Consider the following 23,814-nt stretch of genomic DNA (forward strand, 5'->3'; position numbering starts at 1 on the left):
CAGGACCCTGGGACCATGACCTGAGCCAAAGGCAGATGCTTAACGACTGAGCCACCCAGGTGCCCCTGAAAAAGAGTCTTGTCAGTTCCTCAAAAGACGAAACCATAGAGTTAACATATGACCCAGGAATTTCATTTCTAGACATATACACAAAAGAACAGAAAACATCTGTCCACACAAAAACTTGAACGTGAATGCTCACAGTAACATTATTCATAATAGCCAAAAAGTGGACATAACCCAAATGTCCTTCAACCAACTCAAACTGCGCTCCATAGGGTTAATGGAGTTGAAACTAGCAGAAAGTTTTTGGGTTTTGTTTTTGGGTTTTTTTTGTGCTTTGTTTTGTTTTGTTTTTTGTTTTGAGAGAGAGAGAGCAGGCACCCAAGTGGGGGCAGAGAGGAAAGAGAGAATCCCAAACAGGCTCTGTGCTCAGAGTGGAGCCCTACACAGTGCTCGATCTCATAACAGCGAGATCATGACCTGAGCTGAAACCAAGAGTTGGACACTTATCCAACTGAGCCACCCAGGCACCCTAAAACTAGCAGAAAGTTTAAAGCTTGTTTTTCAGAAAACTGTTTCTCCCTCATCAGCTATTGTGTCTTTTCAGACCCCACTAACAAATCCACTAGCTGTCTCTGCAGAAGTCTGGACTCAAGGTCAACTGATAAGGTTCCATTCTATGAACATGGAAGACCCTGCATTCCTTACCCAAGATAACAAGCCCCAAATCCCATCCAGTTAATACCGGCTCTCAGAACGTGCCCATAACCTCTTCTCCTTGTCCTAAGATAACCTCCTGACATCTGGCTCAATTATATTTCATCCTGATGTTAAGTGTTCACCCCAAAGTTAACATGAGATTAATGTTACATATATGTTTGCTCAATGCACATGTACCATCTTTCCTCAAATAAGTTTCCCTTCCCTTTTTATTAAAATGTTATGTAACATCAACTCCTATAAAAAACTTGTTCTCTCCCCCTTCAGGGAGGAGGATTTGAGGCTTGTCCTCTCATCTCCATTTGGCTGCCTCAAAAATAAACTCTTTGCTTGCTGCATACCTGATGTCTCAGTGATTGGCTTTGCTGCACATGAGGCAGACGAAATTAGGTTCAGTTACACAATGAATGGATATGCCATACCCATACAATGGACTATTATTTGACAATAAAAACAAATTAAGTACTGATACATGCCAAACATGGATGAAATTTAAAAACATTCTGCTAAGTGGAAGAAGCCAGCCATGAAAGGCCACATATTCCATTTACATGAAACATCCAGAATAGACAAATCTAGAGAGACAGAAAGAGCAGTGCTTGCCTAGGATTGGCTGAGTCAGGGATGGAGATGGGGCGAAGGAGTGTTAGGATGGAGAGTGGGTGGCTGCTAATAGAAACAGAGTTTCCTTGTGGGGTAATAAAAATGTTCTAAAATTAAATTGTGGTGATGGTTGCATCATTTTTTGAATATACTAAAAACCATGGAATCATACACTTTAAATGGATGAATTGTATGGTAGGTGAATTATGTCTCAATAAAAGCTGTTTTTAAAAAAGAAAACAAGATGACTATCATCTCTCCAATACTGCACTGGAGACCCTAGGCGGTGTAGTAAAACAAGAATGAAGGAAAGGAGAAAAGGAAGAGAAAGAAGAAGAGAAGGAGGGAGGAATGGAAGGAAGGTGAGAGTATGACTGGAAAAAGAGAAACAAAATTGACAATACTAACATATGATTCCCCCAAAACTAAGCTATTAGAACTAATAATGAAGATAAACAAAGCTGCTGAATACAAAATCAGTGTTCAATATTAATCGCATTTCTATATAGCATCAATAACATTTAGAATATACAATTTTTAAAAGATATTCATTACAGTAACCCCCAAACACATGAAGTACAAGAAATAAATCTAATAAAAGATATGTAAAATATTCCAAAAAAATAGAAAACTTGGGGCACCTGGGTGGTTCAGTCATTTGAGCAACCAACTCTCAGTCTCAGCTCGGGTCTTGATCTCAGCGTTGTGAATTCAAGCCCCACGTGAGGCTCTGTGCTAGGCATGGAGCCTACTTTAAAAAAAAAAAAAAGAGAGAAAACTCTATTGAAAGACATTAGTGAAGAGCTAAATAAATGGAGAGATACACCATGATCACGGGTTGAAAAACTCAATATGGCAAAGATGTCAAAGCTTCCCGATTTTACTTAGAGATGTGATGTAATTCCACTGAAAATACTGAAGTTTATTTATGAACGATGACAAGGGGATTCTAAAATGCATACAAAAAAGCAAAGGCCCGAGAATAGGTGAGGCATCCCAGAAGAACAGGAAAGGGGGGCAGGCAGAGGACTTGAGTTAATAGTATTTAAGATTGCACAAAAGGGTGGATCCAGGTTAAGTAGGGCCTAAAGTTTATGTAAATGGAATACCCTTCTAAAGAAAATAATCCAATATTATAAATATTAAATCAGGAATCCAAGCAAATGAGAGGTACTGAAATGAGGCAGTATTGATGCTCAAGCTTCTGGAGCTTCATGGTAGATCCACATCCATCTGCATAGTAATGGTGTTGGAAGAAACAAATATACTAATGGAACAGATTTGGGAGCCCAGAAACAGACCCACCCACATATACAGATACCTGATTTAAGATGGAAGTAGAATTATAGGGCAGTTGGTAAAGAATGGGCTTTTTTGATGCTAGAACAATTGTTATTTTGAAAACTTCCTTCCTCGGGTCATACTCCAAAATCAATTACAGGTGAACTAAAACCTCAAATGTGGGAGGCAAACCCATAAAATGTATAAAGGAAAATACTGAAAGATATCTTTTTTTTTATAAAAGTCTTTTTTTTTTTAAGATTTTATTTATTTATTTGATAGAGAGAGAGAGCGAGAGCAGGAACACGAGCAGGGGGAGTGGGAGAGGGGGAAGCAGGCCTCCCGCTGAGCAGGAAGCCGGATGTGGGACTCGATCCCAGGACCGTGGGATCATGACCTGAGCCGAAGGCAGACGCTTAACAACTGAGCCACCCAGGCGCCCAATACTGAAAGATATCTTTATGACTTCAGCATGAGGAAGATTCCTTGAGACATAAAATGTACAAAGCATAGACAGGATTTTAAAATTTGTCTTAATGTAAAATATTAAATTAAGAACTAGTTTGCATTAAAAGACTATACAAAGAAGATAGAGACAAAATATAAACCGGAGAATATAGTTGAAAATACATTTAATTGGCAAAGCATTAATATCTAGAATACATAATATTTCATCATTCTGAAATGCATATTTCTTTCATATTTTAGCATCTTTTAAATCAGACATACCTTACAATCAACAGGGTGTTGCAATTTGTTAGTATTTTTATTTCTTAGTGATAAATAAAATAGTAGCACCTCTTACAATCACTGATCTCTTAGATTTGATGAAATACAGTATAAAGAGCCACAGATCACACAAAACAAGGCAAACAAAACAATTAAAAATTGAGCAGAATACTTGAACAGGCACTTCATAGGAAGGAAAATCTGAATAACCTATAAATACGGAGGAAAAATGTTCAACCTCATTAGTAACTGGGGAAATGCAAATTAAAACTATAATGAATTAACACTTCACACTTACCAGTGTAGCAAAAATTAAAAGTTTGACAATACCAAGTGCTAGAGAGAATGTAGAACATCCAACACTCATAAATTCTGCCCACTGGGAGTGTATATTTGGACAATTACTTTGGAGAATATTTTGGCTTTATCTAGTTTAAAATACACATAAACCTATGACTCAGCAATTCCAACCCTAGATTTGTTCTCAAGAGAAGCTCTTGCACATGTGCACAGAGGATGGTGCAAAGCATATTCAAACACTGCTGTTTGTATAGCAAAACCTAGATACAACCCATAAAGATGGATAAATAAATGTTGTGTCATCTCACATGGGATATCATGCATCAGTGAAAATGAACAAAGTATGGCTACACTCCCTAATAAGAAATGATCTCGTGAATGGAGCAAGAAGAAATCAAGCTGCAGAGTACATATAGTATGACTCCATTTATAATCAGAAATATGCAAAATTAAATAACGTATTATTCAGGCTGCAAATATACATTTTGAAGCCATAAAAAAGCAAGATGATCATGAATACAAAATTCAGAATAGTGGCTGCATCTAAGGGTAGAAGGAAAGAGAAGGATCGAGAAAGTAACACTTCCAGGTTTTAAGGGTAATTAAAATATTCTATTTTTAAAACAGGGCTGTGGGTACACCTGTATTTCTTATATTGTTATTCTTCTTATTCCGCTCATATTTTACAAGTGGTCTTTTAGCATTCACTCGATATTGGATTTCTTACATTAAAAAAGTCAGTCTTGTCCACAATAGCCAAACTGTGGAAAGAGCCGAGATGCCCTTCAACAGACGAATGGATAAAGAAGATGCAGTCCATATATACAATGGAATATTACTTAGCCATCAGAAAGGATGAATACCCGACTTTTACATCAACATGGATGGGACTGGAGGAGATTATGCTAAGTGAAATAAGTCAAGCAGAGAAAGTCAATTATCATATGGTTTCACTTATTTGTGGAACATAAGGAACAGTATGGAGGACATTAGGAGAAGGAAGGGAAAAATGAGGGGGGGGAACTGGAGGGAGAGATGAACCATGAGAGACTATGGACTCTGAGAACCAAACAGGGTTCTAGAGGGGAGGGGGAGGGGGGATTGGTTAGCCCGGTGATGGGTATTAAGGAGGGCACGTACTGCATGGAGCACTGGGTGTTATATGAAAACAATGGATCATGGAACACTACATCAAAAACTAATGATGTATTGTATGGTGACTAATATAACATAATAAAATTAAAAATAAATAAATAAAAGTCAGTCTTCACATCTAACCAGTTTTTCTACTAATATGTTGTTCAAACCCATTAAAATCAATAATAAGTACATTTTACTCTCCAGTGTGTCTGGCAATGAATGAGTCACCAGGAAAAAGCTTAAGGCCAATGCGCTCTTTCAAAGACGGCAGAAAGGTCTGTGTGTCTACTGGGAAAAACTGGTTAAAAATAGTACATATAGAAATATTATTGTGCTAAATGGAATAAGCATTAGTTAGAAAATTCACTTATGTGGAAAGACTTGAATACTTACAATCACAGATGAAGTATTAAACCACTTTTAAAATAAAATAGTTATGAATAGAAGTTCTTATATTTTCTTTCCATACCCAATAGAAAACACCTCCACTTTAGAAAACACTGCTCTAAAACTAATAATAACAACAAAATTACCTTGATTTCTTGATATCTCACTAATCCAGATTTCTTAAGCCTACTCTTATAGTCCTTCACACAGCCCAAAAGTCAACTTTTGACAATTATTGTAGAAAAGAAATTTCCAGAAGTTTAAACTCATGGAAGACTTATTTTAAAAAACTAAATCATGAGGGAAAGTTTTAATGGTATAATTGAGCACCTGCCATGTGCTAAGTTCCACACAGAAAGCTAGGGATGAAACAGAAGGCAAAACAGGGTTGCACACTTAGATGCTTACAGTCTAGTTGGGGAGACAGTCATCAAAAGTCAATCAAAGAATCACTCAGGTCAAAGTTCATTTACAGTGGAGGTAAGTGCTTCATGATGTGAGAGTGTCAAACAGAAAGAAATGGCCTGGCCAGTGATAATGAGCTAGGCTAAGAAGAAAAAGTAGGTGAAATTTAGGCATGTGTGTCGGGGGGGTTGGGGAGTGAGAGGTGATGGAGAAAACATACCAGGCAGAGGGACCAGACAGTGCAAAGCTGAAGTCACAACAGCTGAAATTGCATATATGGCTTACAGTCAATAATCACACCAAGAAGAGATGGCGGTCATAATAATAAATACACAAACAGTAGTTTGCTTGGTGAGCAAACACTGCATTAAATTATTGAATAAATGGCATCTGTTTCATATCTAGACTTCAGTAATCATAACTCATCTTTTTATGTGATGGATAATACTTTGTTCAGGTTATGTTTGGGAACATGTGAATATTTACAAGGTGAACAAAACAGTAAAATGTAAAGACGATGAGAAAGTAAATTGGTAAAATTGAAAAATTTATCACATTTAACACCTGAAAGTCATTTCACTCAAGCCCATAAAGCCTAACTTCGTTTGTTCAACACTGTGGAAATACACTCATTCATTCATCAAATATGGAATGAACGCCCAGTACGTGCCAAACAATGTGACAGGTATGAAGAATATACAGACGTGAAGATATGGCACCCTCTCAAGGAGCTTGCTGTTTCATGGTGAACTAGTCACTAAAGGGAGAGTCAAAGGGGAAATTGAGGCGGAGCATGGAGGGGAGTAACTCGGGCATTGTTAGGGTTCGACATATTCTTAAAGGTTTGGAATAGGAAAGGATGTAAGAGCAATCAATACACAGAAAAAAGAAAGCCCATTGGAAACATGAAGAAAAACCAACAGCTATTGAAGAAAAAAAATATAATCGTGATACTCTGCTGGACTCTGAAATGTAAAATAGTCAAGTACTCGTAATAATATAATCACTCCACTGCTACAACTAAAAAAAATCTATTTAAAGAATGGAGGGAGGAGTGAGGAGTAGAGTATGAGAGGTACATGATCATACTAGAAAGAGAACAAATAATGTCTAAAGTTAATAAACCAATCAATAGCAATAACTATGCGAAGAAACAGCTAAAAAAGTGCAAAGCCATTGCCTCTGTGAGGTGGGCTGAGAGATGGTTCTGAGACAGCTTCTATTCCTCTCATGATAAGCCACTTTGCAATCTTGGGGTTTTTGTTTTCATATCATATATTACTTTGACCATTTTTAAACAAATGTTGTTTTTAAAAGAGACTATTGCAAAGGAAGTCTACATAACCTTTAAGGTGCAGCAAATAAATCAGTAAATGAATAATAAAAGGTGTCCATGACACTATGAGGAAGATGCAATGGGGACTAGAGGAAAGGAAGTATGGGTCCATAAAATGCTGCTGCAAACCTACTCTAGCACCTAGTCTAAGTGGGTTCCTAACTAGAGAAACATGATGGGATCATTTCCATTTTCATTGAGAGCCATGTTTTCCTGTTTCTTTCCTATGGGGGCATTTGCATAGGCCCAAGGCTCTGGACGTGGCTGCTCTGTTGCATTGCCATAATTGTGTGCCAACTCTGCACATTTCCTAAACACCTCTGAGGGCATTTTCCAAACGTGAAACACAGGAACAGGCATGGCAGAGAGGCTGGCATGTGAAACCTCCTACTTACCTAATCTTGCTGCTCATCTCCTCATGAGAAATAACTTTATATTGCAGTCCTATCTCCCACATTTTGTGGAATGATAAATTCACCATAAAAAGAAAAACACAAGCTTTTTTGGGAATGTCACTGCACATATTCACTTGTTCTAGAAAGTTCTCTTGGGGGAGATTTATTCTAAGGACATTTTCTTCTTCATGGAAAGGAAGGCAAAAGTAGGCTAATTCTCAAAATGCTGACGGCCACCTCAGCCCCCTCCAGAGAGCAATGCAATCACTCACCTGTCTTGGGGAAATATGTATATTTAGAGTGAATCTCTCTCCTGAATTCTCTATATGAAATAACCATTTACCTCTGGGTGATTCTGAAGTATCTATCACCCTACTCGCCTTCTCTCATCTGTTCTGCTTCCTCTGGGTCCAAGAGCATTAATGGAAAGCTACTGATCATGTTGAGTCAAATGCTGAATAGGTTACTGAGAGTCAAGGGGACCCTGCTATCAAAGGGCATGAAAAGCAGCCAGGCTTCCAACTCAATCAAGGATTTATCTTCAGAGAAAGGTGCCATATATAGACAAGGGCTAATTCCACTCCTCTCAAGGGAAAGGAAGGTGGTGACTGGCTCACCTCTGCCCAGTGCCAAAATTCCCCCATGAGGGGACTAAGAAGAGTATGGAAACATTTTACCTCTTGCTCCCTGGCTTTTAAATGACTAGCCAATCAATGTTTTAATTTAACCCCACTGTCTTCCAGTTCAAGAGTTGGCTTTATCTTATGAAGACATGATGAGGAAGACAGAGAGGGTATAGGTAAGGCTCAGCAGGAGTGAAGGGGTGGTGGCCCTGAGCAATTCACATGGGAACAAATCTCCCTTCAAGGATGGCAGAGTTTTGCCAGGTCTGAGGATGGCAATGAAGGAAACCTGACCTATGTGTTCTTTGCAATGAACTGTCCGTTCCTCTGTAGTCAAAACATCTACCGCCACTATCAGGGTAAGCTGCTAGAGACACACCAGGATTTAGAGAAAGAGGGCATTAAAATACATGTATAAGAAAGCAATGATGGGGAGAAGGTAGTTAAAAAGCACAAACTTACAGCTACAGAAGGAACTAAGTCCTGCGGATGGAAGGTACAGCATGGTGACTACTGTTCACACTGTATTGCCTTTCCAGCCCCGGCCCCAGACTTAGCAGCCACCGAGATGTTGATGCCCAAGAACCATACTGCCATTTATGAAGTCCTTTTCAAGGAGGGAGTGATGGTGACCAAGAAGGATGTCCACATGCCCAGACACCCTGAGCTGGCAAACAAGAATGTGCCCGATCTTAACATCAGGAAGTCCATACAGTCTCTCAGATCATGAGGCTACGTAAAGGAACAGTTTGCCTGGAGGCACTTCTAGAGATAGCTTACCAATCAGCATATCTAGGATCTCCATGATTGCTTCCAGCTGCCCCCTGAGATGGTGCCTGCCACTCTGCGCCACAGCCGTCCTGAGACTGGCGGACTACGGCCCAAAGGTCTGGAAGGAGAACGACCTGCAAGACTCACGTGAGGGGAAGCTGACAGAGACACCTACGGACAAAGCACTGTGCCCCTGGTGCTGACCAGAGAGCTGAGGCTGGGACTGGGTCAGCAACTGAATTCCAGTTTAGAGGCAGATTTTGTCGTGGACGTGGTCAGCCACCTCAGTAAAGCTGAAGGAGACTGTTGTGTGTTGAATAAATCTGTAGCAATAAATAAATAACACTGTATTATATATTTGAAAGTTGCTAAGAGAGTAGATCTTAAAAGTTTTCCCCACAAGAAAAAAAAATTTGTAACAATGTGTTATGGTGATAGATGTTAATTAAACTTATTATGGTGATCATTTCCCAGGATCCCCAAATATGGAATCATTATGTTGTGTATCTGAAACTAACATAATATGTCAATTAAATCTAAATTTAAGGAAGGGAGGGAGGGAGGCAGGAAAGAAACAGAGAGAGAGAGAGAAAGAAAGAAAGAAAGAGAAAGAAAATAGAAAAGGAAAAAGAAAAAGAAAGAAAAAGAGGGAGGGAGGGAGGGAAAGGGAAGGGCCAAGGGAGGGGGGATTGAGGGGAAAAATGTTTCATAAAGCACAGAGATGTGCCCAAGGTGTCTTTAGCACAGAGACCTGAGCACTGGAAGACCCTCCTGGCAGAAGGGGACTTGTCTCAGGATGCCTTCTTCCACCTTCATCCTTATTCAGGGAATTAAGGTATGGCCACCAGGAATGGTATTCCTGTTTCACCTAATAATTTAAGAAGATGTTGAGGTTCCCTCACCTTCTCCAAAGCTGACCAGAATTTCATTTCGTTCAACAGTTGTTCATGGGATACCTTCTCACAAGTGCTTCCCTTTACCTAGAATCCTCTCTGCTCTCCTGCTTATCCTACAGACTCGGCTAAGGCTCAGTTTCCCTGGAGAAAGCCTGGCCTGCTCCGCACAGGTTTGAGATAAGCACCTCTTAGGTATGTGCTCCATAGCATCCCAAACTTCCCCAATTAGCAGTATTGCAATATTTGCTCTTCTCCCTGGGGAAACCATTCCTTCCAGAAGGACAGTGATCAAGCCTCTCAGTCAAGGCCTGACTCATTGTAGGCATGTGCTAAATATTGGTGGAATGATGTATATGCACTACTGAATGGTACTATCCCTGGCACTATGGAAATAGGAAGATAAATTCTCTCTCTGAGCTCAGGGTCAAGCAGCTGGGATGAGAAAGAGTAAGCAAATACATACCGATTACTACATGCCAGGCACTGCTTGAAGTGCATTGCATGTATTAACTCATCTAATCCTCACTGCGACCTTACAGGTAGGAACTACCATTAGCTGCATTATACAGATAAGGGAATTGAGGCACAGAGTATCTTGCCTAAGTCCCACAGATAGTAGGTGGCTGACACAGGGTGTAAGCCCAGGCAGCTGGCTCCTGAGTCCAAGTCCTTCCCCACTTAGCTGCATTGCCTTTCAGGGTCCCAAATGAAGACAATATACAGTGTGAGTCACACCTACCCTGTGTGTAAAGTGAGGTACACAGTGCTCTGGGAGACAGGAAGGAGAAAGGAAATTTCTGATGTAAGACCTTAGCAGCACCCCTTCTTCCTCCCTGACCCCAACCTAAAAGATTCTGCAAACAACCAATTCTGGAACCAAGTTCAAAGTTTCAGAACCTATCAATACCTGATCAAACTCAGTGCCCCAAATTTAAATGGGAAGTTGAGGTTCTAATTCTAATATACTTCAGCATATGGTTATAAATTGCTTTGTGAGTAGAGCTCGTAAAAAATCCTTTACCTCCCAGATGAGAGAAAATAAGCTTGTTAAATATTATATATGGCACAACCTGACATAAAATATTTTTTAAAAGAAGGCCCTCTTGTTCTGACCCCTGTATTTGTGGGCTTAAAAATTGAAAAAGTTTATGATGAGGGTTTTTTTTAATGTTCAGCTTTCCTTTCTTTCATTGCCATGAAAATAAAGTGGCAATTCATGGCCATAATGGGTAATTCCACACTGTGCCTTCTAGAGAATAAGGAAGAAGGAGCCCTTCATATTTGGTATTCATATGTTCCTGCAGGGCCAGAGCCCGTGACCTTGTGACCTGCAGCCGCTGATGGGAAATGCCCAGAGGTTCTCATTCTTGTTCAGCAGCTCACCCAGCATTTTGAAAGGACAATGAAAACATTCCTGGGGCTTCTGGGCTTCTTAACCTCATCCCACTAACGGCTCATTCTATCTCTGAAGAGGTCAACATTTATTACTGTAATAAATATCATTTTCATACTTCTTGAGAGCAGAAGTGACTAAGGGAACCAAAGAAAGGAGATTCTGTAGAGTGGAAAAGACTCGAGAGGCCCAATTCCGTTAAGAACACTTACCATTTGGGGTATGAAATAGGGGTCTCTGAAAAAGGTAACCCAGGTGTCTTTATAAAGTAGAAATTCTTAAATTGAGGTTTTTAGACTTCAGAATTTCAAACGTTTTCTTTCCCTTCCTCATTCATTTGAACTGTAGAAAAGACGTGAAGGGTATTTATTTGTCACATCCAGAGAAAAGGCTGACATCCCCATGAGGTCACATTCGTTTCCTCGGTGGAACGAAGATGGCATTTTGAGGCACAGAAAGTCAAGATGCGAAGAGGTCTGGACAGATGGGGCGCTAGCATCTCATCCTAAAATGCCCTTCTCCTCTCTTTTCCAGGGCAAGTCTCACTCTCTGAGAATATAATTCCTGCTCTCCCAAAACCCATGCCAAGAAACCTCTCCTTTCAACTTCCCTTGAGGCCATCAAGCCTAATGCATGACTATTTTTTCAAGAATCTCTAACATCCTTCCATTGTCGACTGAGTTAATCACCTCCTTCCTGGCCACCAAATCTTTCCTCTAAAAGTTACTCTTGCCTCGGTGCTTTCATCACCATCATCATTATCATGACTCCCATTTGCAGACTGCTGTGCGGCTGGAAAGCATTATTTCCCACAGAAATTCGCTCCTGACAACAGCCCGGTGAGGTAGGCAGTGCCATTCCCACTTACTTAAGATCACAGGAACTTACTTAAGATCACAGCTAACAAGGAGCAGAACCAGGATTCAGACCCAAGACCACTGCTTCTGGCACCGCAGTAAAGGCCTGCAGCCGGCCCTCAGCAGCACCCAGCCCCTCACAGTGGGATGCGTAGGAGGGGAGGCTGGAGATTTAGAACCTGGGGAGAGCCAAAGTGGAACGCAGCCTCCCTTCCACGGTAGAAGAGGAAACCAAGGCAGGTGACCCTGCACTTTTAACCAGCTCCTGGGTGCTGCAGAGATGGTTGATCTGTGCATACTTGAAGCAGCACAACATCTTGCCCAACGCATGACTCCTCTGCACAGACCCTCCCAAAGAGTGAAGAAACTTTAAGGGGAGGGGGCTGATGACCCAGAAGCTCCGAGAAACACCAGACCTCAGCTTCTGAAATGGGATGTATCCCTACACCAGTAGTTCAGTAAGTTCAAAATTCTGCACGATGAGATTTCTATGAATGAGAGTCACCTAGTTGCATCCCAGTTTATGTTCAGTCAATATCAAAATAGGGCTAGAAATAGCCCCCAAATGCATTTGGTAATGGAAATAGACACTGATCCTTAACTTGTGTTGTGACACATGAAGCTTTAATTATTTACCAGCTCTTAATACCTGATTCATAATTAATACCAGAATGCACTTCTCTCCCTAGCTGCTCCTTGATTGCTGCCATGGCTATGGATTAGCATATCAAGATCAAATTCATCTTTTCTTAGGAAACCCATGAATATGTATCTAGCTCGTTGAAGGAGAAGTTTAGAATGCAATTTGCGAAAGCATTAAGGAACTAATAGGAAAGGAAATTGATAATGGTCACCTTCTTAATTTGAATTAATTTCATTAAATTTAAATTAAAAATTAATATGACTGGAAAGTTTAAATGGGTCGGTTCCACACTGATAAAATAGCAAAATCGTCAGCAAGTTTTAAAATGTCCCTCGTGAAATGATTAGAAGTAATTCCAGGGGCGCTTGGGTGGCTCAGTCGTTAAGCGTCTGCCTTTGGCTCAGGTCATGATCCCAGGGTCCTGGGAGTGAGCCCCGCATCGGGCTCCCTGCTCCACAGGAAGCCTGCTTCTCCCTCTCCCACTCCCCCTGCTTGTGTTCCCTCTCTCGCTGTGTTTCTCTCTGTCAAATAAATAAATAAAAATCTTTAAAAAAAAAAGTAATTCCAGCTTTGACCAATAATAGCATAATTTGTTAAAACATACAGATTGTCCCTGAAATGTTACTTTGTAGAAATCCAGACTAGTGATAGCTCTGGTGGAAACTTCTCTTTCCAGGGTGGGAGTCAGCAGCCCTGGCCACCTGCCCAGCCTGCCCAGTACAATATCCTGCCTTCCTGCCTGAATCCCAGCCTGTCAACAAACTGCTTCCAGCATCAGAACTCACGGAGGAGTAAAGCAGATGTTTCAAGTATACCCATGACATTCTCACAATGATCACCTCTCCTGGAAATCTGGAGACTTTTCTCAATAACAAATAGAGGATGTAGAAAAACAAGCAACACTGATGGAGGCCTCTAGTCTGAAGTGTGAAGGCAAATTCACATTTTGCAGATCCGGGTGTGTCATGCCCACATTTTTACTGCTCCCCTTCAAAGTCAGATTGCAGAATTTTGCATCTTCTAAGATTTCATCCCAGCAGCATACGAATCCAACATTTTCAGACAGTGCGCAAACACAGAACCCAAGCATGTGCATCCAAACGCCTGCGCCTGTGTGTGTGTGTGTGTGTGTGTGCGCGCGCGCACACACACACACACACACACACACACGGCTGGCCTCCATCGGTCCACCTGCCCACATCCATTCAATCGGATGTGGCTGCTTCCTCTCCTGTCCAGTGCTTTCATCCATGTAGGTGCCCTGGCTAGGCCACCCACCCTTTGGCTGTCAGTCCCTTCCTCTTTTCCTCACAATTCTCCTCTCTCGGGACCCAATGCAAATATCTCCTGCCCTTGGGGAACTTCCACAACCCCGCCCCTGCCCCCACGACCCTAACACCCGAGTTGGTTGCTCTGTGCCCTCCCCAGTGTGCCTTTTCTTTGCCATGGCCACCTCCATGAAGTGCCAAACTCCTCAAACACAAGTCAGGGCTAGAAATTCATGAAGAGAGGTTAAGTCAAATGAAAGAATGACGGAAAGAATAATGAAATTTTTAGACTAATTCGTGTGGTCCTTGTCTTACACCAAATGAGCTCCATGCTGGTCAAATGTCAGGACTAGACCGTGAGCCCCAGGAGCACAGAGACTACAGTGGCCTTGTATGTCCCACACCAAGCACATGCCCTCCACATCAGAAATGTTCAGTAAATATTTTCAAATGGATGGGTAAGTAATAGCCACCCTCCAGACTGGTCAGAACAACACATCACAGGGAAAAGCCCTGCCGTGGTTCTCCCCGGGCATGTCACGCCCTGCTTGCTTCCTCTCAGGCCCCCATTGGGACCACAGCTCCCATGTTGTCAGTCCACAACTCAGGCCTCGGAGCCTCCATCTTCTCATGCTTCTCTCGAAACCATGTCCCAACACTGAAGGCAGCCTGGAACCACGCGGCGAATCACCCCTCCTTTGGTTTCCTTCCCTATTATTTCATTTTAAATAAAGCTCTTTTAAATAAACTGGTACCCAGGGCTGCCAAACCCAATTGGTTCTCAGCAAATCCTGAAGGTGGCATTAGAAATCACCAGATGTAGCAGGCATCCAAAGGGAGAGCCACGTTCTAGTTTGCTTTGTTTGTTTTTTAATTGATGTCAATGCACGGTTTTGATCAAGCTGCTGCTGTCACTGGCCACCAGGCGTCCCAACAGAGGGATGTGCTGTGCAGTGAGCTGACGACTCCCAGAGAGGGGGGGATCTGACAGATCCCTGACAACAGGCACCCTGGGATCGAGCCTTCTGACCCTACCACATGCAGTTTGGATTCAGTCTTAAGAGCAGATTTCCCTTTCGCCTTCATCAGAGAGTACTGTTCAGCATGCCTGTGTCACTGCCAGCCAGCCTTGGAAAGTTGCTTGGCCATCCTTGCCCCGTGGGTTCCCAGCGGCCCATCAGCTAGAAGTCTCTTCTCGAGGCAGTTCTGTGTGTCTGGGAAATGGGATAGAAGAATCTTCACAACACTCCACTCCCTCCCCCTGAGCTGCTGGGTCTGTGACAGCACTGCCAATGCCAATGAGTGTCAAGGAGGATATCCATGTGTGCCGCTATCTAGGACACTGGAATCAGGGCATCTCTCTGTGGGGCTTCTGGGGGCCCTTCCCTATCGGTGCCGGGCTAAAGGACCATGACTCTGACCCGAGACTTGAGAGCCAATTCCAAGGTCTCTTGCCCTGTGAAATCTTGCATGACCCCACCACCATCACCATCCCCAGCTCCCCATCACCAACCTTAAGAACAGAGCTGGTTACTCCCTGTCCTGTGCCCTCCTGGTATTCAATTCAGCTTCTCACTGGAATCACACTATTTTGTTTAGGGAGTCTCTGAGGGAGCTGAAGACTGAGCTCTGAAAGCCTGATCCCGAGAAACATTTACACAGGAAGAACAACAGGTGGGACCTTCCATGCTTGTGTGAATTCCCCCATGCCTGGGGCCTGCCCTTCCCATGTCACAGCCATTTTATCTTACCTTGGTCCATACAAAAATTATAGTGGAGAGAAAAAAGGAGGTGTGGGGGCAGGAGATGATTCCCTTGTCCTTGAGATTGCTCTTTAGTGAGGATCCAGACCCAGAAATCCATCGGGATAATCTTACATGTGAGACACACACTATAACTTTCTCAGCCCCTGTTCCCTACTGCAGAAAGGAGAATGAGGTTCAGCTCATCTCCTCAATGTGTCAATCAACAAACTTTTCTGGAAGCTTATTATGGATACCATTGTGCAGGCACAGGAGGGAAACGGAGAAAAAAACACAAGGCATGGTCTGTATGCACATTAAATTATGGGACAGACTGTAGATACAGGAGACCAGGGGAGGGAGTAAACTCATAGATGGAAAAATCTTCATGAAGCAGATGGGATTTAATGAGTCTTGAAGAATGAATAAAATTTAGGTAAATGGGTGCTGATGGGAGAGTGAAGGGTGTTCCAAGTCGGTTGAACAGCATGCACAGAGGTGGGAATGAGTCCAACGTGTGTAAGGAACAGATCCACAGGCTTTGCCTTTATTCTCACTCCCTTGGTACATTCTTTCCAGAGCAAGGAGGAGAATGTAGGTCTCTCTTTCTTTCTCACTCAAGGTTCAGTGAAAAATGACACAAATAGGAGTCCCAGAAAACTGCAGTCATGCTGGTGGGCCAAGTGGGAGAAGGAAAAGGAAGCTGTTGTTCTTCAGCAGCTTTGGATGGATGAGCCTGGCCCACATGGGCAGCTGGTGCACTTCTGGGGAAACATCCTGATTCTGCTCTAGCTAGGTGTGGGAGCAGCCCTAGGTTTGTGCTCGGAGGGAAACATTCAGCACTTCATGTTTCCTTGTCCAGTACAGCCAGGTGGTGAGGTGCCAGCACATTCGCTATTTATGGCATGTATTTTTATTCTCTTTCCTGGTGGGTTTGAGGAGATAGATGAAGGTTCTGGTTGAAGCTGGAGCCTCCAGTTTTCCCAGGAGTCTTGCACTCACACTAATAGAGCAGGGTTCACCAGAGCTGTTAAAGATTTTGAACCTTCTAGCTGCATGTTAGAGAAGAATTTTTTAAAAATCTTAAGCAAACTTCTTTCCTCCAGTAAAAATGAGCATCCAAAAATGAATTCTCCCACGCAAACCATTTCTCCTGGTTGAACATTATCAGCCTTTGGACCTTGGCTGAAACCAAGTAGTTTCACCGTCAATCCGCAAAATACAATTATCCGCTGTCTGGTTTTCTGATAGCAATTCTTTTGTAGGTGAAAAATGCAACTGTTGAGTCCACTATTAAGAAAACTTGATGCCAGAAAACAGAGGAGCCAGCAGCAGGCAGCTCATCAAACTCCAAACCTATTTTTCCCAGCGCCTGGGGACTGAATTATCCATTGGGATAATCTTACATGTGAGAAATGCACTTCTGGGTGCCAACACTGGGGGGCAGGGGGAGAAAAGGAAAGAAATGTGTGTTCTGTCTCCAGCTTTTAAGCACAATTTTCTAAAACATTCTTGAGTTGCCACACAGGGGTGGGATAGGGAACCCAAGTCAGGAGTCCTGGAAAGATTTGCTGCCTTTCTCTCATCCAAAGGATATCAAAATCCATTAATTATCTCATTTCCTTGGTTTATGGGTATGTAATTCCCACCAACAGAGCTGGGAACACTGAACCCCATTCTGTTATGAGCAGAAAGGAAGAAGTACTCTCCCCGGGAGCCAATTGCTCACTTATGTGAAGTAAATTACCTCTTCTGCAGTGCAAAATGGTTGGGATCCTACCATTTGGGCCCCGGGAAACACCCCCTTGGGAGTAATCCGCTCAACCACATGTGATAAATTCCGCCTATTTTTAGACTATCCTCTGGCATGCCTGGGTGTGAGCCCAGGTGAAGAGATCTAGCCAAAGCAAGTCAATCAAGTTAACTTTTCCCTCTATTTTGTTGGCTTCTTTCTAAGTAATCCATTTGCCTTACACATGCACACACTACTCATCCGATTCCTTAGCCTCTCTTCCTTTCTCTCTTGATCTGTCCCTCTCCCCTTCTTACTACTGCCCTCAGACTTTCCCAAACCTCCTTCCCCTTCACTTCCCATTGGATGCCTTACCTCCCATCTCTCCCTTCCCTCCCACTTGCCTCCCCTGAAAATGAGTCATGGTAAACAGAAAGCTCTGGTTTCCAGTGCAAATAAATAGGAAGAAAAATTCATCAGGAAAAAACAGGATCTCTTCTTAATGCACGGTTAAACCTTCCAAAAGCTTAATGAAATTTTGGCACACATATGGCATGTGAGGCTTGCGTCTCAGCATTATAAATCTGACATCAACTCACAGATATAGCGATTTTGGCTCTTTGCCTTTCTAAAAGAAGACAAAATGTTTGCAGTCATTATTGGCATTACTGTCTAACAAGAGAAAGGAAGACTCTAATTATGACTAGACAAATCATGAGCAAGGTTCATCTCATTGCAGTCCTGGGAAAACAGTGCATTGGGGGACATTAATGAGGACAAGGAATGGATAAAAGAGAAATGTCTTTAATTTGCTGAGTGTCCTCAGCTATTCTTCCATCCTGGCCACCATGGATTACAGGCTTCCTTGCCTGTGCTAAGGTCTCCAAACTCTCAGCCCACATGTCCCCTTATACGACCTTGAGGGCTTCCCCTGCTCACTCCGTAGAAAGGCACCTAAAAAAGAATGTTGTAAGCAAATTGAGGAACACTGAAGACACTTCTAGGAAAGTTAATGTTTTACAGGACTCTGGAAGAATCCCCTTTGTTACGGGAGTGACCATGTCCTCATTTCTTGGTTTTATAAATGCTGCTTTCCATGTATGAGGTTTTCTCAAAATAGGCTTATACTGGTCACCTCTAAAGCCACATCCACATGGACAAGTCGGCAGCCTTCCCAAAGTAGACAAGAGGAGCCTTGCTGTTCAGGATCCCAGCTGGGGTGAAGCAACAGGAGCCAGGGGAAGCTGCAAGGCAGAGGTCTTGCCATGGTCAGTAGCCACGGAAGATCACCAAGCATATGCATTTCAGGAAAGATGTGCCTGGTTTTATCCCTATATCCTGGATTTTGGGGTACCTAGAAGTGTCCCTGAAGTAAGAGGAGAAACTGAGGATGGGATCCCCAAACACGAAAAGCCCCTCATCCCTATCCCACATGAGAGCTGGTGGTAAGGGATTCCAAGCCAGGACCCCAGCGCAGTCAGAAACCCATTTCCCAGCCTTCTTTAACTCAGATCTAATTTCTGGTCTCTCAGGAGCCCCACCCTAATACCACCTGGACCCATTCCCATTCCCCACAGGACAGATCTGGAAATTTGGAGGGATTTAGGAGGAGGGGGGCATAGCAAAGACAAAAGCAACAGGCTCTATCCTGGCTTCAACCAGGGAAAGGACCAAAGGAAAGAAAGAAGGTTTAGAGAAAGCAAACATTCAGTCCAACAGCCTGCCTCATTTAAACCCTAAAAACTTTATAGTCAAGAGATGGCAAACATACAAATATACAGTCCTGCCTCTGAAGGCCTAGGAAGGCCCAGCATTCTGGGGATCTGCATGCAGCATTATAAATCTGGAAGTTTCCAGCGTGATCATGAAGATAAACATACAACTGCTACTTATTAATGTGTGGCAGACCTCTAGCTGCCTGTTCTCTTCTGAGGTACTTTGATATCCTTTATTGAAAACCCTAATGATGGGTTTTGGTAATGTCTACTACCATAGGTTTGGTTTGGTGGGGAGTGGATGGGCGGTAAAATGGTCCAAGATCACCTGTGACCTCAGATCTTCTCCCGGTTCCTTCAACCTGGCCTCACTCTGGCTAAAAGAAGCCTTTAAACTGACAATGGAGCTCATCCATCTGCATTCCAGTTGACCGTTGCCATGGATTATTAGCCATGGCTGTTTATTTACATAACTTCTATATGCCTAAGAACCCATAAGCTTCTTTATTCCAATAAGCATTCACTGTACACCTGTGCCAATGGGAGGAGAAAACACATGACTTTTTTACTGAAACAGACAGGATTTTTTTGTTAATAAACCTACATGTGACAGTAGTAAATTATAATCAATTTTGGACTTGGTGTTTCAGAACTGCCTTCTATTTGAAAAGTAAGAAATAACCATATTAATTTGAAACTCCAAGGACCAGGAAAACTTCACAGCTTAGCCCACTTTAAAGTAGCTAATATTTTTGTTCAAGGAACAGTGAGGCATGAGGCAGCTGAGGGAGAGCAGTTGCTTCCAATCAAGCATGATTTTGAATAACCAATATTGATTTAATGAGGTTTTACTCTATATCAGCACTTCAGCCAGCATATCATAGCTGCACAACCTTCCAAGGTCAAGCCCAGAGGTTTACCCCTTACCTGAGGTGGAAAATAATGAAATCCATCTTCCCCTGGGGAAAAAAATACCTATAAATCACATTTTCCATACCTCGTGTGGCTGCCTCAAATGGCCCCACTGTACAACATGTCTATCTGTCACTCCTTCGGCTGCCTCAAGGAGACTCCATCGGGCTCTGGGGAGAGAGTCAGAGGGACGAAAATGACAACTTGGGCATCAGACTGACAGTTTTGAGCATGGGCTCTGCTGCAGTGAGGCTGGGAGTTTAGGGAAAGATTCTCTCTGTATCTCGGGGTGGCTTCTTCCCCCCAAAGTAAAATGAGCATGAACCGTGAAAGTCACTCAGCCTAAAAATGGGAGCAGCTTCAGAATACAAAGGTTACTGGCAAGATGACATCTTCCACACTGTTCTTTATTTTCATAAATCAGGACTGTCAAGCTGCAATGCCACCATTTCGAACTATTATGTGTTCCCTTACATTGCAATTAATGCAAATACGTAACGTATTAATACCAATTGGCAGTCTTACAACATAAATTATAAGTCATCCATAGAACTCAGGATCATGGTATTAGCATTAAATTCATACAACTCCTTTATGGAACTATGGAATCTGTATGGGACACTGTGCCCTAAGAGAAGAGGGAGATTTGGGGTTATTGCCAAGAATGCTCCGAAATAGATTCAGACCTTGTATGAGCCAAACAGGGAAGAAGAGCTGTGTTCCAGGGAAAACTAGCTGGAACAGAGTTAATGCTTTGTGATATTGCAGGGTTGTACACATTACTGCCCTATTTCAACTCTGGAAAGCTGTTCCTTTGGTAGTTGTGCAACATCCTAGTGGCCACTAGAGGGTGCAGCAAAGACCATCTGAGAGCTGCCCTCTATCGGTGGTTCTGAGACTGGAAGGGAGCTGTCCAGGGACGCGCAGAAGAGGAGCGGGCTCTAGGAGGCAAGGGGTAACTGGGGCTGTGCGTAGCTGTGGTGCCTGGGTATTGTCATCTTGGGTGAAGCTGAAGAAAGGTCAGCAAATCCCTGCCAGCCAATCACTAGGTCTGGAAGCCCAGAAGGTAGGCATGAGGGTTCTAGCCAGCTAAGATTGCTGGTGAAGGGATTGCTATTGTGGCTTCCAGAAAATGGCGTCCTTGCTTTTCCTCATATATTGGTGAAGATATTATCAACATGTACAACTACGTGTCCATTTTTGTGAATTATCCCAGATTATCTACTTTTATATCATAGCTTCCACAGACGGGTAGCATTAGGGATAACAGGCATTTTGGGGCCATAAACCCAAGGATATCTCCAACACACCTCCACCAAAACTTTCATTCCCCTTCATCTCACTCTCAGCCAACACCCTTCCACTCATTAAGCACCTACTGTGTGCTAGAGTTAGGATTACAGTGGTAGGAGAGAGAAAAAAGACAGTCCCTGACCACAAGGAAATTACCAAAGTCTCCTTCTCTACTTCCTTTCACTCAGCATGTGGGGAGAAGGTCATGTGAAATAAAACCTGGGAGAATATTTGGGGGCCAGGTAGTGAAAAGCATTAAATGTTATGCCAAGAACTTTAAATTTCATCCCACTGGCAACGGGTAGCAACACAAGATTTTCAGCAGGAGATTTAGATCTACCTTTGAGTTTTCAAAAAATCTGGAGTCTAAAAAATGTTTTCCACTTTCTTAGTAATGCAATTAAAACACTGAAATGGCATTTTAACCTGTTGGACTGCCAAAGCTGTTTTCCAAGACAACAATCAGTTTGGGTAGGGATTCCTGAAAATTGACAGTATTATCCCTTACTGACAGGAGTTAAATTTGGCACAATCCTTGAGGTTAATTTGTCATATATATAAAACATACAAAATGTTGCATCCCCTTTGATTTAAAATTGCTACTAATTCACATGAGAAATGGCAGAAGCCTAATCTAAAGCAGAGACAGGAAGGTAGTGAGGTAAAGAAGAGAAAATTGAAAAAGGTTTATTCCAAAGACAGAAGCCATAAAGGCTGGTAACCAATTATATTGGGAATGATAAATAAGGAGGAATGTGACCCCATGGATTTCAGCCTAGGCAACTAGATCTATGTAGATGCTTTTATATCACACAACAATTAGAACAGAAAAAGGGATAAATTACAAGAGGGCAATTAAAAGTTAACTCTTGAACATTTAGGAGAACAGAGTGTGTAAGGGGAAATATCTGTGGGACACCCAAACGAGAAGCCTAATTGGATATGAAGATTGCAGGAGAGGGAATCTGGAAAGCATCTGTGATATTTAAGAGTACTGAGTAGTCAAACCAGAAATCATATTGCAAAGACCTAATGAACGGAAAGCAAGCAAGTAAGAAAGTTGAAATAGAGAGTAGACCACAGAGTTGGGGCACTAGCTTGAAGGATAATAGAATCAAGGGAATGATTTTTTTGTGCTAAGAATTTATCAGTGGAAGTAGCTTGAGAGTTTAAAGCTGAGTGGGAACAAAGAGAAGGAGAAACAATTTTAAGAAGGTAGGGGTTGGGTTGCCTGATTTAAGCAAAGAAAACTACAGGACACTCAGTTAAACTTAAATTTCAGAAAAATAGTGAATAGGGTTTTTTTTTAAGATTTTATTTATTTATCTGAGAGAGAGAGAAAGCACAAGAGGGGGTAGGGTCAGAGGGAGAAGCAGCCTCCCCGCCGAGCAGGAAGCCCGATGTGGGACTCGATCCCGGGACTCTGGATCATGACCTGAGCCGAAGGCAGTCGCTTAACCAACTGAGCCACTCAGGTGCCCTAGTGAATAGTTTTTTAGTGTAAGTATGCCTCACGCAATATTCGGGACATACTTGTAGTAAAAAAATTTTGTTTCCCATATCTGAAATTCCAGTTTAATTGGGTGCCCTGTGATCGTCTTAGTTTTCAGGCAACTCTAGGTTGAGGGAGGACAAGAAGCCCAGGAAGAAGGACAAGTGGGAAGGGGTGCGGGCATGTCTGCTGTGACACGGTTGAGGAGATGACCAGTGAGGAGAAAGGTATTTCGGAGGAAACATGAAGCTACTTTAGGAACCTCAGAAATCATGTTCTGTGTTTTCTCAAAGACGAAGGTCAGGTTATCTTTAGAAAGTGAGTGCGTCAGAGGACAGCATGGAGAAGTTGGGATCATTCAACTGTGGAGACTAGAAGGGACAGCCAACTAGGGAAAGGACCACCAAGAAGCATGGAGGGCCCACTGGCTCTGGAAATTGTCCACGTGTGCTGGGTAGAGTGAATAAGTGAATAAAATGGAAGTTCAAGGAGGAGCCAGATGCGGGACCTCAAAGACCATGTCATGGAGTTTACATTTCATTCTCACCTGGTCATGGGAAGCCAAGTCAGTGAGAGGTTTTGTGTTTTTTTAAGCCCCCTCTGGCTACTTGTGGGGAAAGAATTAAAGGTAAGGAAGAATAGATGTTGGGGAAATTAGAATAATGTTCAGGAAAAAGATGGAGAGAGACAGACAGACAGCGGCAGAGAGACTGAGAGAGGGCACTGAAGACAGAATAATCAAGACTTGCCAATTGACTGGATTTGGGGAAATGATTAGGAAAAAAGAGGTAAAGGAGAGATGTTCAAGAAAATTCCCTAATTTCTAACACAAATGAGTAAACAAAGAACACTGAGTTACAGAAAACAAGAGGGAAACAGGATTAGCAAAAGGGACACTACACCCAGCCTTTCTCCCTCACACCCACTAGAGCCATGAGGGGAAGTAGAGATGGCCTGGACTGTGGTATCTACCTATTCTTTGAGAACCTCATTACTGAGCAATTCACATTCACATCTGAAATCTATAACAATGCCACAGGATGTTATTATCTCTGTGTGGCAGGATAATATTTGGAATTATTAATTAGTTTTCTGTTTTTCCCTGGCTAGTTCACTTTTCCCACCTCTTCACCACTCCTAATTCAAGCAGCTAGACCAGTCAATACTCACTGCATTAA

At 42.5% G+C, this 23,814-nt stretch overlaps 1 pseudogene; it reads left to right on the forward strand.

The window, feature by feature from the left end:
• The first annotated feature begins 8,490 nt into the window (after nucleotides 1–8,490).
• Nucleotides 8,491–8,984, forward strand: LOC112826884 (small ribosomal subunit protein eS10-like; annotated as a pseudogene).
• The last annotated feature ends 14,830 nt before the right edge of the window (nucleotides 8,985–23,814 follow it).

This window comes from Callorhinus ursinus, unplaced genomic scaffold (assembly GCF_003265705.2).
Source record: "Callorhinus ursinus isolate GAN/ISIS: 27379988/994484 unplaced genomic scaffold, GSC_fseal_2.0 scaffold7, whole genome shotgun sequence".
NCBI classification, from domain to species: Eukaryota; Metazoa; Chordata; class Mammalia; order Carnivora; family Otariidae; genus Callorhinus; species Callorhinus ursinus.